An 18312-nucleotide genomic window follows, 5' to 3' on the forward strand; every position below is an offset into this window, starting at 1 on the left:
TTCACATGAGGAGGGAAGCCCCATAAAAACACTGGCAAGAATCCTAGGCAGGGCCGCTGCTCTCATCCCACTAGCGTCAGGTTCCCTGGCTCAGAGGCTTTATCTCACTTTTTGCCTCTGAAGAGGCTAACTTACACCTAGAATTCTATTGGTTCCCTGAGCTCACTTCTGATTGGTTATTTCCTTCACTCCTGATTGGTTATTTCCTTCACTCCTGATTGGTTATTACTCTCACTCCTGATTGGTTATTACTCTCACTCCTGATTGGTTATTGCTCTCACTCCTGATTGGTTATTACTTTCACTTCTGATTAGTTATTACTCTCACTTCTGATTGGTTATTACTCTCACTTCTGATTGGTCCACTTCCCTAACTTCTGATTGGTCCACTCATAGTACTTTATTTGCATGGAGCTCACTCCTGATTGAGCTATTTCTACAAAGCTTGTTCCTGGTTGGTCAACTTCTGTTGTACTTTATTTGCATATGATGTTGCAAAGTGTAAAACTGGCAGCCTATAAAAGGCCTGTGTAACCTACAGACGGGATCCAGAGCTTGAAGTGTTAAGTTTTATGAGCCTGCAGGTGTGATAAATCTGAGTTCTCCAACTCTGAGTGCTGCTTGGTCTCTCTGGCTGGACCCAGGTTGCTGTCACAACTGAACTGTAACACATTTTTCCACAACCATTCTTGAGGCCCCGGTGAGATTTAGACGACGCTGGTCTCTTTAGCCCCCTGGCCAGTGGAGCAACCGCTTGGAGGTCAGGAGCTCCAAAGCGAACGAGGAGGTACGGCACCCGACAACATTCCGGGTCCTTCTTTGCAGAGGTGATTCGGTTCTCTGGGCGGCTGTGCCCCAACCGGACTCAGTGGAGGGACGGACCAACTAACCAAGCAACACGTCGGAACAAGGTAGGAGCCCCAGAAAGCGTCCGTAGTTAGGTTAGGGTAATCAGGTTCTGTCCAAGTGGACAGAAGAGACTGATCTCCTCCTTCAGGCTCCCCGCCTGACGGTAGTCCGCTGGGGAGATCTGGTTAGATTAGGGTAGATAAGGGACGCCCTAGTGATAGGGAGGGAATGTACAAATGATCTGTTCGTGTGTGCGGGCGCGCGCGCGGCCTGAAAAGCATGCGATCAGGCTGAGTTTGTAGCTCCGGAGTTTGAGTCCCAACCTGCGGTTCCGTGGTGATCTCATACTGGCGTATGGCAGTATCGCCCCTCAGGGTATTGATCGGAGTCAGCGGTTTATACTGACTGGCCAAAGCTAAAAGGCACCTTTGTCCCAGCGAGGGGAGCGGCCAGGCGGACACAGCGAAAACCCTCCCTTTGTCTCCTTTGCGACACCGGCACAGGGCGGCTACACCGGGAGGGAGAGAGACATAAAACAGTCTATAAGTAAATGATCCCTGTGCCCTTAGGGACTAAGATGAGACTACATTAAAGAGGTTGACACAACTTTGTCACCAGTTCTCCAGAGTATCCTGTCGCGATTAATCAGTCTCAATATACTTTTCTGTCTAAAATTAAGACCACAAGACCTGAGCCAGAGGGAGCCAACCCGAAACTGGCTGAAACTCTCTTTTGAGACCCCCTTTATTTTGGTTCATTTATTCTGCCACCAGTCAGCCATCCTGGCCTTATATTTTGTCAACTCAGGCTATAGAAAGACTATACAGGGACCCCTAGAGCTCATCCAGGCCTGAGGGAGTCTCAGGGTTACCTGCCTCATGTGGAAACCCCAAGTCATTGACAGCACTTGCAGCCAAGCAGTTAGATGTTAGGCCCAGTGAGGCAGCCAGCTTTTTGAGAACTTCACTGTTTTGAGGAGTGGGACAGGTTACTGTCACAACTGAGCTGTAACACAGCTGTAACACATTTTTCTGCAACACACATCTCATTTATTTTAAACCTCCTCACAGTCTGTCAAGGTCAGCCTTACTTCCTAACTTCACAAGTGAGAACACCGAGGCTCAGACAGTGTAAGTAACTTGTGCAGGAGCAAAGAACAGGTAAACAGAGGGCTCCCCACCCTGCAATGGTGAATACAGCCAAAAAAATGAGTTCCTAGAGTTTGGAGAAAGGAAATTTTATCAACTCTAAATCAATATACATTTAAAATCAGAAAGCCTGGAGCAGGAGGAGATGGGCCTGAAGGGAGGCAGGCTTGAGTGACTCCAAAACCCTGGTGATTCCAAAGAGAAGATTTTACCCACTTAGAAGTCCTCTGGTTTGTTTAGAATTATTTTGTCAGCAAAATTGTCATTGGAGTATTTTGTCTACTGATTGGGCCCCGCAATTAAGCCTCCCTTCATGAAGGCCTGTTAAGGCTAATTTTAAATCTGATTACCATCAGCACAACATTCACTTGGAGCTGTTTTTCAAACAAGTGGCGGTGTTTTTCTCGGGATGTCAGTGTCAGAATTTGTTTTCAAAAGTCTCTGCAGCCACATGTTTCTCTCCCATCCCCATAACCCGCTCCAGACACGGTCAGTTCACAGCGTGTTAAACTCAAAATGCCTTGATGCAAGGTAAATCCCAGTGCTGCTCTCCGGAGCCCTGAAATTGCATAGTGTGTAAGCGTTGGCCTGAATCAGATAGCAGCGGAAGACTGAGTGTCTAATCAGATTAGTAAGAGCAGAGGCTCTGGGCCATGTCCTGCAGCCCCCTGACTTGAAGTCTCTCGTATTAATAGCGGTAATATGTGATTTGTGCAGCCTCTGCTCCCCTCTGGAAGGATAAAGGCGAGAGGGATTGACCCCGATTATTAAAAAAACCTTTTGGCCCCAATGCCTTCCGTTGTCTCTCAGCTCTTCAGGCCTTCTCTTGAATAAAACATGCTAAGCAAGATAAGAACTCTTAAGACCGTCTCTCCAGATCTGCTTCAATTAATGAAGAAGCTGACTGCCCACCTCTGCTGTTTAAAATGACGCCACGCTCAGAAAAGTGTGCCGAGTGGGGCCGCAGCCGCACTATGGGATTAATTCCGGGATCTGCACATATGGCTGGGTCCAGTGCCAACCAACTGTTTTCTGACTCAATTTTCCCAGCTCCTCTCCATCCTCTGCCTTTGTGATACTACACATCTCTGCAAAGGATCGTTTCCATGAACTCCCAGCACCAAAACAAGGAACATAAAACCCTTGCCTATCTTAGACCCATCACTTACAGTGAGGGCTTGAAAAGTGCAGAGGTGATGAAGAGAGACTGGGGAGGTAGAAGAGGCAGCAGCTGGAGGTTGTTCGGGTGTGGGATTGAACAAGGGAGCAGTCCGCAGTGACTGTGAGGCAGCTTGTGTCATTAATTAGGGCAATGGTGCACACATTTAACAGCAGAATGAACTCGGGGTGGGAGGAACACATCCGGGATGATTCAGTTTAGGTCACGGAGATTTGAGCACCCAAGGCCACCTGTGCCAGGAGAGGAGACATGCTCTCTCTGCCGTGACCCTGTACTGCCCTCGCAGTCTCCCTAACCGCTTGAACGAGCTGGATTCCTGCTCCACGGTCTGCACAGAGCTCTTCTAAGTGGGAAGGTGACCTAAAAGGCAGACGGCAAACCAGGGTCTTAAAGTAAGATTCTTAGCAGTGGGGGAAATGGAAGGAGAGAAAGGAGGCTACTGGTTTCTTCCTCGAATTTGCAGGCCAACCAAAATTTGGTATTGACCAAAGGAACTCAGCTTTTGAGTTCTGGAATAGCGGCTGGGCTGCTGCCCTGATCTCCAAGCTCAGTTATGAAGACCTTAGTCTCTCCCCTAAAGGACCCCGATCTGGAGCCGGAAGAGTCCACAGCCGCCTCCAGCAGCAACTTACGTGTTTGCTCATGCTTTTCATTATTGATACTACTATTGTGATTTTTTAATATCTCAACTTTAAAATTGGTTTTTTGTCATGTCGTTTTGGTGTGCTTTTCCTCCTTTCTGAAGTGTCTAGTCTTATTTAACTGTCTTCCCTTCTGAGCTTAGAGCCAGCTTTTTATTATTTTTGTTTTTATTTTTAACATTCTCCCTTACATTACATCAATTTGGATTTGTTTTGATTTTCATTTTAGCTTTTGAGATGAAGGTTTTATTTTCAATTGTTTAAATTTTTATCTCTAAACGTTTCCTTTGAGTCTATTTGAATGTTCACTTTAATTCTTTTACTGATTCATTTAAAAATACTTTCTATTCTTTCATTTTCAAAACTTTTACCCTTAGATTTTTAGCCTGTCTCTCCCAATTACTTTTTTTTAAAGTAGGTTTTTTCTTTTTAATTTCTTTTTAAATTTATTCTTAACTTAAGTCTATGTTTGCTCCTGCTGTTTGTTGTTGCTGTTTTTGTTGTTGCGTTAGGGTTTTGGAAATAATTCCCCCATTTCCCATGCAAAACAGAGATTAGACATCTTTTCCATTCTAAGTTTATGCCTCCTTCCTTTCTATACATTTTTCCATTTAGGTTTTTAGAAATGAATTTTAAAACAACTCAAAATAATTCAGGTGCGCACACACACACTTACGTTAGTAAAATGAAATTCCTTTCTGGTCAGTAATGCTGCCTCTGCAAATGCACAGCTGAAGAGTTGGAATGGTGATGTATCACTTAATCACATTATAAGGAGGTGTGGGATTTATAACCTCTGACTCCAAAGAACACAAGAACAATGGAAGAGAGGAACTTCAATGCGCTACAGTCATGTTTTAGGAGCACAGATGTCATGGGAGGAATGGAATAGGAAACGAAACCAATTAATAGAGATAATCTAGATCCTTATTAGGGTTTATAGGGAAGAGCAGTTTGAGGGTTAGAAGTTTTTGAGCCCCTACTAGGTGCTTGAAGACACCATCCTATCTGCCTTATGAACATTGCCTCCTTTCGTCTTTACACAATAAAGCCCCATGTGGAAGGTATTACCATTTTACAGATTAGAAACTGAGGCTCACAGAGGTTAAAAAAAATGTATGAGTACATAGACCCTAAATCTTGGAGCCGGGAAATGGACCAGTTCTCCTGGTTCTAATGTCTGCCCACCCCAACCACTTCCCTGGGTGAAGGTGAGAGAGCAAAAAGCAGAATACGGGATACATAATCGGGTCATTTTAGAACTCTGAGGGATCTTATAAATTAGGGACACAGGAGATCTACCAGATGTTTTAGTAGCAGGATAATCTGGAGGGGATGGAAGAAAGGACCAAGACACAATGGACTAGAGAGAAGCCACGTGCAGGGGGGGAAGGTGGTCACAGTTGGATGGGAAGGGGAGTCAAGGACTTCTCTGCTGTAATTGCACCACCTGAAGGGGAGATGGTGTACAGAGAAGCCTAGGTTGGTCTGGATGTGTGTGTAGTTTCCCAGGGCTGTCGTAATAAACCCCCACAAACTGGGCAACTTGAAGCAACAGAAACTTACTCGCTCATATTTCTGGAGGCTAGAAGCCTGAAATCAAGGTGTCAGCAGGGCCATGGCCTCTCCGCTTGCTTCTGGTGATTCCGCTTGCTTCTGGTGATTACTGGCTATTCTTGGTATTTCTTGGTTTGCAGCCACATAACTCCAGTCTCTGCCTCTGTCACCACAGGGCCATCTTCCCTCTGTGTGTCTGTCTTCACATGCCACTCTCCTCTGCCTGCGTCCGTCTCTGTGTCTCTTCTTCTAAGGACACCGGTCATATTGGAATAAGAGCCCACTGTACTCCAGAATGACCTCATCTTAAACTAATTACAAACGCAACAACTTTATTTCCAAATAAAGCCACCTTATGAGGTTCCAGGAACAACCTAAGTTTGGGGGGAGGCTATCCAACCTGGTACAAAGTGAAAAGCAAAGTGATCCAAACAACCTATAAGAGCCTGTAAGACTTACCAGGAAAGGTCCCCTTCTTAAGGTGCTAATGTTTAGTAGTGTTAAAATTTGGAATTGAAATAAGTTGTATCTTGAGAAACTTTTAGCCTTGATAATTTTGAACATTTACTTGTCACTGGACATCACATTTGGCATGAAATATATGATGCAAAATATGTAACTCTTCTTAAAGGGTGGCTAATGGGATCAATAATATTATTCTATAGCAGTGTTCCTCATTAGTTACCTATTTCTCTATATAAAAAAAGTGACTACAAAACTTAGCAGCTTAAGATAACAAACATTTATCATTTCACTTTTTTTTGGGTCAGGGATTCAGGAGAGGTTGATTTGGGTGGTTCTGGCTGAGAGTCTCATGAAGCTTCAGTCAGGATGTTGATTTGGGGCTATGTTCATCTGAAGGCTTGACTGGGGCTGGAGGACTTGCTCCCCAAGTGGCTCATTCACATGAGTGGTACATTAGGACTGGCTGTCGGGAGGCCTTGGTTTCCTGTCACAAGGACCTCTCCATAGGGATGCTTGAGGGTCCTCAGGACACAGCAGCTGCTTCGCCCAGAGTGAATGATCCATGAATGTGCAGGACAGAGGCTGCAATGACTTTTATAACCTAGCCATGGAAGTCACACTTCACTGTGTCTGCAACATTCTACCAGTTACAAGAGTCAACCTTGTTCAATATGGGAAGAGAAGCACAGAATGTGAACACCAGAAGCTGTAGATGATCGGGAGGTCACCTTGGAGCCTGGTCTGCAGATCACATGTAGCAAAATCTTCCAGGTGGTTTGCATTTTTGATAAGTTTCCCAGATGACTATATCACTTACATTAAAGTTTGGGGACTATTTCTTTATTGTACTAAAATACATCTATCTATGTCTATGTATAGGTAGATACAAAAACATTGCCATTATTGTGAATAATTGTTACTTCTGGAGAGTGAGACAAGAGTGGTAGGGTAAATATAACTTTTTAAATAATAAACATTTGCTACATCTATAACAATAGTTTTAATTAAATATTTTTTAAAGTTATTACACACTTCTTTGAATGTTTTCTTATGCTGTCTGAATCTCTTTTGACTTTAAGATAGAAAGCAGAACAAGTTACAAAACACCACCTCTAAATACTGACACTGCCTTAGAATTCCGTGGAGTACCACTAAAGGAAATTCACCTGCTCTGGCCTTGCCATGTTCCTCTTCAAGGAACTGGGAACCAATTGAGGAAGAGTGAGGTGGCCTAGTTTCTCTTCCTTCCCACTTCCCTCACTTAACTTCTACATATCTAGAAGATGGAGATCAAACGTCTGGCAGAAAAATCACTGGTGCAAATGAGTGAGGATATCCTTGTTTTAACACTCCAACTACTTTCATTGTCCTATTTCCAAACATTTATTTACACAGCCCTATGCCACTGCTAGAGAGATTTCCAGATCAAAGCTCCTCAGCTGACTTCAACTGGTCAAGACCGAACACTTGTCAACGCTGTCTGTGGGGGTTGTAGCCAGTGTTAAGCCCTCAGCAACTGGGATAAGTATAGCAAGAAGACTGGAAAGGACAGGAGAAGAGGGAGGAGACAGGGGAAATGTGCTGTCACATACTTGGTGGGCCACTCGGACTGGTGCTGTCAGCATGCCTGGCTCAGTATTTATGAAATCCTGTTACCAACATTTCTCTACACTCCAGGAAATGTGTGTTGGAGTGGGGTGAGGTTGATTCCTTCAGACTCTTTGCTCAGAATCACTCTTGTGTGTTGGAAGGCCCTGCCTCCACTCCTCTTTGCTCTTCTCTTATTGTTTGGGCATTTCATTCGAGCAAGCATTTCTAATCATCTCTTTAGCATAGATTCCTAGAAGTAGGATTACTAGGTCAAAGAGTATGAACAACTTTGAGAACCTTAATCTATTTCTATTGATTAGGCAAGTGTTAGCTTTTTCCTATTAGATGGCCTATTATTATAGACAGATATTCTATAGCTGACATGAGCATATGAACAACAAATTATTAGAAATAGCAGAGCTTTTATGCTCTTCACTGCACATAACACTTGACTGGCCCCAATCCACTGTTTTAGTTTTAAATATTTAAAACATGTTGATGATCCACAAAGTTTTCCATGATAATGCCATGTTCCACATAAAAGTTTAAGATTCCTGATCCAAGGTAGTCAAACCAATGTGGAATCTATAGTTTCAAGGATCTAGACAGAGGGTGTCAAATCAATAAACTAAAGGATCCCTGGGTCTTGATGGTTGTGCAAATGGAGGCTCGTTCAGATAATGTGCTAACACATCAAAGGGTTTATAAAAATTGATAAATAATTCACATATGACAAGATTCATTTTTTAAAAGTATACCATTCAGTGATTTTTAGCATGTTCACAAGGTTGTACAGTACCACTGTCTAACTCCAGAATACTCTTAGCACTCCAAAAAGAAACTCCATACCCACTAGCAGTCACTCTCCATTTGTCCTCCCATCAGTCCCCTAGCAACCACTAATCTGCTTTCTGTCTGTGTGGATTTGCCTGTTCTGGACATTTCATATAAATGGAAGCATACAGCATGTGGACTTGTGAGACTGGCTTTCACTTAGCATGTTTTCAGGGTTCATCCATGTTATAGCATGTGTCAGTGCTTCATTTCCTTTTATACCTGAATAATACTCCATTGCATGGATTTTACCACATTTGCTCATCCACTCACCTGCCAAGGAATTTTAATGTTAACCCAGAAATGATTATATTAATCATAATTGTACACCTTGATGAATTCTTGCCAAGTGAGTAACCATCACCCAGATCATGAAACAGAGCCTTCCCAGCACTGAGCCTTTTTCCAGTCCCTAATTCCCCTGCAAGTATAACCATTATATTGATTTCTAACTTTGCAGATTAGTTTTGTCTGGTTTTGAAATTTACACAATTCAAACCCTACACTATGCAGTCTTTTACATTTGGTTTCTTTCACTGGACTCTGTATTTGTGAGATTCATCCATGCTGCAGCATTTCATTATAGCTGATTCTTTATTCCATTGTGTAAATACTACTGCTAATGGATATTTGGGTTTCAATTTTTGGCTGTCACTTACAGTGCTTTACTGTCTCTCAGTGAATATAGGTACACATTTCTGTTGACTATATGTCTAGGAGTGGAATTCCTGGCTCACAGGTGTATATATGTTCACTTTTAATAGATACTATGGAATAGTTTTCCAAAATGACTGTACCAAGTGACAGTCTCAGCGTGTGGGTGTTATAGTGGCTTCACTCCTTTGCCAACATAGAGTATTATCTGTCTTTTTCATTTCAGCTATTCTGGTGGAGGTATACTGGTGTCATGTTATAATTTTAAATTATTTCCTTAATGACTGATGAACTTCAGCATCTTTTCATATTTATTGGCCATTTAAAGCCCTCTTTTTTTTTGAAGTGCCTCTTCAACGTTTAATTTTAATGTAGTCCAGATTACAAATGTTTTCATTTATAGTTAGTAATTTTTTTAATATGTCATGTGTAAGAAAGCTTTTCCTACCCTGAGGTCATGAGATTGTGTTTTAATATGTTTGATATTGATAAATTTATTAATAATCAATGTCATATTAAATGAATATATCTCTGTTATGGCCCCATCAGGAAAGGCACACAGTATATTAGAGATGTCTGAATGAATATAAGAAGAAAGGAACAAATCATAGCACACACTCTGCCAACACCTAGCAGAGATCACGTTTCTCTGTTAGCTTTTAAAGGAAACTAATCCAGGGTTGTCTGTCAATTTAGTCTTTCTTGTATCTAATTCCTTTCTGACTTGTACATCATCCTTATTTATGGCAAGAATTAGTTTTGAATTACTAATTTCTTTTTGTCTAAATATAAACCATGCTTTGTAACTATTGTTTGTAACCATCCAGGCAGGGATAAGGAAATTTCTGGGAAGGGCAGCTCAACAAGGTTCTAATAGATTTATCTCTCCATCTGAACCCTTCTCCAAGATGCCAAGTGTTCTTTCAATTACCAATCTGGTGGCACTTTGAGCATCACTATAATTTATGTCACAGGGAGTCGAGGGAGCAAGAAAGAGAAATTAGCCAGATTTTCAATGGCATTGCGCTGTCAAATGAAACAAAGATTTTACCAGAGGCCATCTCCTCTCCAAGGGTCATGATGCCTTCCCAGCTCACCCTGATATACACAGTATTTGCATCCAGCTAATAGTGATAATTGATTCTGATACTGCATCACACTGCAAATGCAAAACATATCCTTCCTCCAAATTATCTGCTGCTAAATAACATGATCAGGCAGAGTTGCACAACCAGACTGTCGAAAAAGAAATGATTCACTGAGTGCTTGGAATAGCTAGCCAGTGACCAGAGGGTCTCATGCCCTCACAGAGCACAACAGCAGTGCCTTGCAGTGATGGGAAGTTTTCTGAGCACTCTTCATTAAGAAGCATGAAAGACCCACAAAATGGGACTAAGGGGAGAGCTGATGACAGCAAGGGATGAGAGGCACAGGTCAGAATGACATGCATCTGCCCCAGCAGGACTCCTTAGTTCACACAGCAGGAGTGCTGGGATTGAGGGCCATGGGACTGCTTCCCCAGAGGCTGGATAAGAGAATGGCTTGAGAAGGTGTAACAAAAGACACTTGATCTTGTCTCCAAAACTCATAATTCTCTCAGTTTGGGAGAAACAGATAAATAACAAGCTAAGAATATAAAAAAATGCTTATTAAAAACTACCTTGTGTGAAGAGTCAGGGAGTTCTATTACCTAGTGACGTGGGTAATACATCTCTTTCCTAGCCTGTGAAGCAATATTCCACTAAAACAATCCGTAAGAGTATTTCCTCTTGCTCTTCAGAAAGGACCAGGGATGTAGAGGGAAGAGGAGATCATAGTTAGCCATAAGCCAAAGGCAAATACATGGATGCTGTGAATCAGCAACTTGCTGAAGGGAAGGCTGCTCACCTGGGAACCAACATCTAGGCATCCTTAGTCAGGTAGAAGGGACTCTGTAAGGACAGCATTCCTTTCCAGTTCACTTTACCACCTTAGGGCCCAGGTCTTGCTCTTTTCTGCCTTGGCCTTTCTTCCCAGATGCTTCCCAAGTCTCACTCTTCTTCACCCTCAGGTCTCAGCTCAGATTCCACTCCTCAGAGACCTCCCCCAATCACTGTCTCAGGAGATCTTGCCTCACCCCTTCCCTACAGCTAATTACTCTCCTTCAGCTCACATGTTTATTTCTTCGTGGAAATTGTCACCACATAAAATTACCTTTTAAGTTATTTGTTTACTTTTTATAGTCACCAATAAAATGAACCCTGCACGAGAGCAGGGACTTCATCACTTCTATTCATGCTTTATTTGTGGAAGCTGAAGGAGGACCTAGTATTGTAAGTGATTAAGTATTTGTGGAATAAATGAATCGTCATGACAAAAAGATCAGTTAAGAATTACTGGCCAACATTCTGGAATATAAATGACATACTTTAAATTGACTAAAGCATCAACATATTACAAGTTATAAAGATAAAGAGTAGTTCTGCTAGTAAGTACAGAGACCCTTCTCACTGTGGAACTGGCTTAGAGTATAAGCGATCTATTGCTTTGTAACAAAGAGCTCCAAAACATAGCAGGTGAAAACAATCAACATTTATTACCTAATGGTTTCTGAAGATCAGGAATTAAGGAATGGCTTAGCGAGGTGGCTCCTGCTAATGATCTTATGTGAGGTTACATTACATCCAACGGGTCATTTGGGGCTGTTGTCTCTGAAGGACTGATTGAAGTTTAAAGATCCACTTCCAAACCCATTCACGCAGCTCTTGGCAGAAGGTGGTCAGTTCCTCTCGGGGGGCAGGAGGGGGAGGGCCGGGAGGGAGCTCCCCAGAGGACTGCTCACAACTTGGCTTACCCTAAAGCAGGTGGTACAGGAGAGAGAAGGAGCACAGGCAAGAGTGTACTCAAGATAGAAGCTGCAGCCTTTCACAGCCTAATCTCATGAACGGCATGGCATCACTTAGGCTGTATGCTATTAGTCACACAGGTCAACCAGGTACAATGTGGGAGGATGTAAATACAAGGGGGCGGGGACCACGGGGGGCCATCTTGGAGGCTGGCTAACCTTGAGGCAAAGAGAGTGCTCTCCATTCTGGTCTGGTCTGGCTCCCTCTTCTGTGTGGATAGTCTAAGATCCGCCAACCATCAGTGGTGAGTCCTGTTCGATTCTTGTTCTGAGTTCATCTGCCTTGAGTTGTCTCTGTTTTGAAGCAAAGTCCCACATCCTCAACTTATAAACTAGTTCACTGTTCATTTTAATTAGACAACTTTCAATGTTATAAAAATTTATTTCTCTCCAATACAACCTGCCAAACATTGGCCACTAAGTACTTTCATCCTTAACTAGCTTCTGTTGCAAGATACGGCCTCTCTACTCTGCGACTGGAGCATCTCTTTTCTGTAACTTCAGTGTTTGTCCTGAGTTCAGCCTTCTCTGTAGAGTAGGAAGTGGAGTTTATTCTGCTCTCCTCGATCTGAGCTGAAGGCAGGCCTTGTGGCAGGCATGCACGTGGATGCTGTAAAAAAGTCACGTGACCTGTCAGCCGGTTGGCTTTTTGCAGTGATCAGAAATGTGACCATTTAATTCATGGTTTAATTAATGGATGCTGTTGTCTATGCAGGCCAGTAAATTCCAAAGTTGGCTCCTGGGCAGCTTCTGAAAAATACCCATTTCCTAGATCTCATTCCAGAATATTTGGATACTTTTTGTTAATCTTCTTTACCTTAAAGTTCTTCTGGTGAGCTAGCTGACCATACAAATTTGGAAACAACCAGGGGAGGCTAAAATAAACACAAGAAGTAATGACGAGCCATTAAAACCCTAAGTCATATCAGAATTCATATGTGTTAAAGCCAAGGCCTTGGAAGCAAAGGAGATGCTGCCTGTTCCTGTGATTTCTAACTTGGGTAAAATCCTGAGAATGGATTTTCCTATCACACTGGCTTTCCCCTTCTTCCTACTCCCTAAATGCATAGTGGGCATCTTTTTTCTTTCCCTGTGGGGTGGGAGGGTAGGCAGGAAGATAGGGAAATCAGACTTGCCTAAATCTCATGGAATGGGTTCTCACCGGTAAAGGGGGTTTTGTTACCAGAATTTGGGGACAGGAGAATGGAAAAACCAATGTGAATGCACAACTCAGAGAAATTGCCAGCTGCTGACATTATACAATCATTTGTTCAGCTTGGAAAGAGGAAGAGAGAACAGGTGAATATTCTACTGCAAATTGGTTGATACCAAGTTTGAAATGTCTGAACAGTGTCACGCCACATCTCTGCTTCTGGGAGGATGTAATGGCGCTGCATAGAAAATATTTTGGTGTCTGTGTTTCTTTACAACAAGGGATGATTTCATCTCCAGCTCCCAGCCAGGGATGATTTTTTTTCCCTTCTAAAGGAATTTAAAGCATCCTTCAACTTGTTACAGTATGCCAAGCACATGGTCATCAGAGCTGAGGGCCTGGGGTGTAACAGCCAGAACAGATAATCACAGAATCTACACCCAGAGCCAGCATCAGCCAAGTCAGTTGGAGGCAAGCAAAGCCCGTGCTAGAAATCAGTGATGAAGGTTCAGTGTGTAAACGTGGTGTCTGCAGGAAACACAACCAAATACTAGGACTTCTTAAGAAAGTTTTAAAACAAAGGAGAACAATTGGTCACCTCTTTCATGGATCAAGAGCAATGTGTAACTCCCAGGAAAGGAACGGGCAAAGGATGGCTGTGTCACTTTCTCAGAGAGAAGGGGCCAGGGATTAACATCAGTGTTCATTGTCTATTTTTAGGTAATTTATCATATGTGTGTGTGTACATGCATGTCAACCACATGTGGTTTTCATTAACAGGATGAGTTCATCTATGGTCATCTCCATCCTGCCTGAGCTGGATAGGCCTAGGGCTGGGTGGTTCGTAGCAGACAGAATTAAAATTCCAAGGTTCAAATCAAGTGCACACTTTCCTTTCCAGAATGCTGTCTTGACAAAGCTTGTTTCTTCCTTGGAGTATGCAGCAGTCCTCAATACCACGTGGCTGCACAAGTCTTTATAAAAGTCTTGTTACTTTTTAATCAACCAAATTTATACATTTTGAATACCAATTTTCTTTTTAAAAATATCAGATGGAATTTAAATATTTGTTTCCTTCAGTGCTCCTTTCATTGATTTGTTCTAGAAACCAAAAAGAACTTGTTGTCAATTCTGTTTGTTTTATAATGAATAGATTATTTTTAACAGTGATAATGATCAGATCTATTTATAGGAAATAGATGCAAAGTAAAAAAAATATTCATTTCCATATTCTCAATTATTTCATCTAAGCAATGCTGTTACATTCTAAAAAAGAACTGTTTAGTTAGATTTTTAAAATCTTAATCTCTGCTTATGGTTTTTTTTAACGAATTCCATTATTTTAAATTGTTCCTTGTTTTTTCTTACGAGCATCACATTATTTCCTACTTCTTACAAGCCAGTCTGCATTAGTATGTATGAATGTATCCCTTTTTGTTTCAGCACATGAAAGTGAACAAGCACACGTTAGCATACCCATGAACACACTATGCAAATGCGTGCATGCATGCGCACACACACAATATACTTGTGTGGTCACGTGCAGAGTTCATCTCCCTTACTCAGTCTTGAAGTCCAAACAGAACAATAAATTACCAAGGAAGAGGAGGATATTGTCATTGATCTTCTCTAGATCAAATACTGTAATTCTTATAATTTAGTTTTTATTTCTATCGAAGTTAGACATGTATACACATAGAGTCAAACAGTTCTACAAGAATTATTACCAAATCAAACCAGACCAGAACAATCCCATTTGTTACCTACAAGTTTTTATTTCAAGGAGACCACCTTTTGCAACTTTTAAAACTGTTTCTCTTGTTTCTTGTCTGTGTATTAATAAATTACATACTACTTCCAGAACTACTTGTGGTTTTTCCATGTTAGGCAGCATAAATTGACTTCCTACTATGGAAGATAAGGATTTAGTTCTTTTATCCTCTTCCTTCCAACCCCTCTTTCTCCCTGAAACTCTCTCTCTCTCTCACCCAGCCACCCACACACACACACGCTCTTCTCCTCAAATCCTAGTTATAAGTGAGTCAAAATTTTTATTGTCAATATTTAATACGAACACTAGAACTAAACACTATTCTCAGTGAGCCACATAGAATGCACAACTACTTGTTTTCTATGAAATTAATAACAGGCTTGTTTTAAAATTTAATTTCCTTTGTATTTGCCCAGGCTATCTGTCAGTTCTCTAAGCCTCCCCCCAGCACATTAGAACACATCAGAATAAAGTCAGTCCATCTTCACCCAGGTCTTCCCTCAGAGCCCCTGGACCGGCAGCGCTCTCCTGCCCAGGCACAGCCAGCATGTAGACCCAGCTTAAAGACACAGCTTAAAGAACTGGATTCTCACTTTTCTTTTGTAGAAAATCAAAGGGTCTTCTGACAATAAGTTTAGCTAAATCTATGCCTCTGGCTGCCGGCTGCACTGGAATCTTTGTACCATTTGGTGAGCTGGCTGTTGGAAAATAGTATTCCCTTCTCAGGGTGGGTGCAGTTTATTGTGGCACTTTGTATCTGTGATTCTGTTTAAACCTCATAGCAACCTTGGAGGGTGAGTGATGCTCTCTAAAAGGTTGTGACCCACTCAGGCTATCCAGAGAGTGTGTGCACAGCTGGAAGTACGCGTTTGCTCTAAATAGCTCCTGAAGTCTCACCCGAGCTTTCTTCCCCTGTGCTTTCTCTCCCTGTGAGCTCAGTACTATTTCCTTGTAATATCAAGGTTCCAGCCTTTCGATTCTCCAAGGTTCTCAGAAGTTTGGTTTGGGCCATTCATTCCCCAAAGTAGCTCAGGCAGCTCTCCCAGTAACCATGAATATGGCCAGGCAAATCGCTGGTCTCTGATTGGGCCTGAAGTAAGTCAACTGTGAAGCCAAAGGCTTTAACTTAGGGGATACGAGCTAGTTTTGAGAGCATGAAAAATACCCACCGTTGTGTCTGGGGAGGGCATCCTGCCATGGTGATTTCTAATTTATCAGACCGGCTCAGGGTCTGCGGGTTTGGCTCTGTAAATGAAAGCAGATGGGGGGGGGGATGCTGCCAGAGAGGGAAAAATAGCAGAAATGGCTTCAAGCTGTGACAATTTTCACCAAAAGGACTTGTAGAAATGATGGGTAAGAAGATTTTAGACATTTTATTAAAAGTAGTAGTGGGTGTGTGTAGCCATAAACCTTATTCTTTCCAGAGAAAAGCCGCCTGAAATAGGTTTCAAATGAGCTTCCCAAATGTCCTTGTCAAAAACAAACAAACACACAAAAAGATTTGGGAATGTAAATAATTACCTATCTTACAAACCGACCTATATTTACAAAGCCCATTCTTGTTCTCTCAAAAGTAAGACACCTGTTCACAGTGTCTGTCACGTGCCAGGTGCTTGACAGCTGTTATCTCCTTGGATTCTCATAAAAACTCTGCAAGGGAGTTGGCTTTTATTTAGTTATTTTTCTAGTTAGATGAGGAAAGGGAGACAGAGAGTGAAGCGACTTGCTCTGGATCACACGATGGCAAGGGAGGAGCTGGGAGAGGCCCCAGGTGACAGGCAGAGCTCTGGCTCTGCAGCAGGCTTACCTGGTCCAAAGCCCAACTCTGCCCTTACCAGCTTCAGTGCCTTGGCCAAGTCATTTAGGTTCTCTGTGCCTCAGTTTCTTCAACTGTCAGTAGGAATGAGGGACAATATACAAACTCCCGCCCTCTACCTCTCTAACAGCCAGCCCAGGAGGCCAAACCATCACTTGTGCAGTAATTGGCCCAGAACTGCCAGGATGTAGCCAAGACCGCCAGCTTCCCTAGATTTTTGCCCTTCCTTTCAGTTTACAACCAACAGAGAAAGCTAAATACATTCCCCAAACAGATCCCATAGATGACCCATTTCAGCTAGTGTACCTCCTGCATCCCCGTGCCAGCAGCCTCTAATCAGAGCATACCTCAAGCCTGCCCCTTTTTAAAGCTTTCCCACTCCCCCAACTGCCCTTGAGTCTCTGCCAGATGCAAGTGATGGTGGTTGACTCCCTCTGTTTTGTAAGCCCTGAACAGCCTGTTGGTTTTCATTTGGTTGGTCTTAGTTTATTTCCACAGGGATAATAATGGCAGCAACTTGGTAGGATTGTCAGGAGGAAAAATGTCAGCAATGCAGATAGAGCTTAAAGCAGAACCTGACACACAGTAAATGTTCACAAAGTTAGTTTTTTCTTTTTTTAATTAATTTCACAGTCAAAAGTGGTGAAGCAGATTCCAGTAAATTATTTGCACAGGGAAAAAAAATCTAAGAACTACTGAGGAATGGAGATTTGGGTAGATATTTAGTTGAGACTCTTCTCTGACCTCTTGGGCAATATTGTTATTCCTACTCTATAAAGAAGAACATACTCAGCAAGGCTGAGATTTGAGGAAAAAGTTGGACTCTAAAGTCCAACTTATTCCCACTTTTCATGTTCACTTTCCATGATGATTTTTTAAAAGGTTTCCCTTGGCAATACCACTTCTTAGGGGTATGAGTAATCCTGGCCTTCATATGAGGACAGAGTGGGTAGGTCGCATGAGTCCCTGATTTGTGAGTCCACCAATCATACATCATGCAGTAACGTTATGGCAAGACTTTCTGAAAAGATAGTTAAAGATGTCACTGGGTTGAAATTAAATGGTTAGGGTTAATTCCATAGAGAGCAAGACCCAGAGCAAAGTACTTCTCAGCCCCTGGCACAGTAATGGATGGATGTGAGTTAGGAAACCTACTTAACTGGTGACATCTGCATTTTATTTTCATGAATATTTTCAAAATATTAAAATAGATAGTCCCAGGAGCTTAGGTAGGTAGGTAGATAGATCGATAGATCTGGCTTTTTTTTTTTTTGACAGATTATGTCAATTACTTAGATGAAATGAGAACCCAAATTAGGAGCAGTCAGAGATAGACATTGTACATTACAGTGCTAAATGCTATATAAAGGCAACAGAGGAAAAAAAAAACAGATGAGTCTTCTAGCTTCAGGTGATGCTCCTCTTTTACAAAGAAAAGAAAGAACCATCTGACGCTGGAGCTCAGTGGGGAATAAAGAAGTGTAATGAACACCTCTATTCCCACAGCAGAAGTTCATCTTGCTGTAAAAGACAAAGAGCTGTGAAATAGCTCTGGGAAGCCCATATATGGGAGAAAGATAAAGAAGCAAATATTTAAAAGAAAATCTTCAAAAGCTAAGTTAGTAATAAAACCGGACCCAGGAGATGTTTATACTCTTTTGACACATACTCTAACTGGAGCATTGAATGGCCTTGAAGCAAAAGTTATGGCTCCCTGATGCACTTGCATTTGTATTTGTATCAATAAATAATGTGGTGGTGTTTAAACTGG

At 42.1% G+C, this 18312-nt stretch overlaps 1 long non-coding RNA gene across 2 annotated transcripts in view; it reads left to right on the plus strand.

The window, feature by feature from the left end:
• The first annotated feature begins 574 nt into the window (after positions 1 to 574).
• The window catches only part of LOC116278758 (uncharacterized), a 58706-nt gene continuing 40968 nt past the window's right edge, over positions 575 to 18312 (plus strand). For both annotated transcript variants that reach the window (XR_012074697.1, XR_012074696.1), the window contains exon 1: positions 575 to 910. This is a non-coding gene — a long non-coding RNA (uncharacterized lncRNA). The remainder of the gene's footprint in view (positions 911 to 18312) is intronic.

This window comes from Vicugna pacos, chromosome 7 (genome assembly GCF_048564905.1).
Source record: "Vicugna pacos chromosome 7, VicPac4, whole genome shotgun sequence".
Taxonomy (NCBI): Eukaryota; Metazoa; Chordata; class Mammalia; order Artiodactyla; family Camelidae; genus Vicugna; species Vicugna pacos.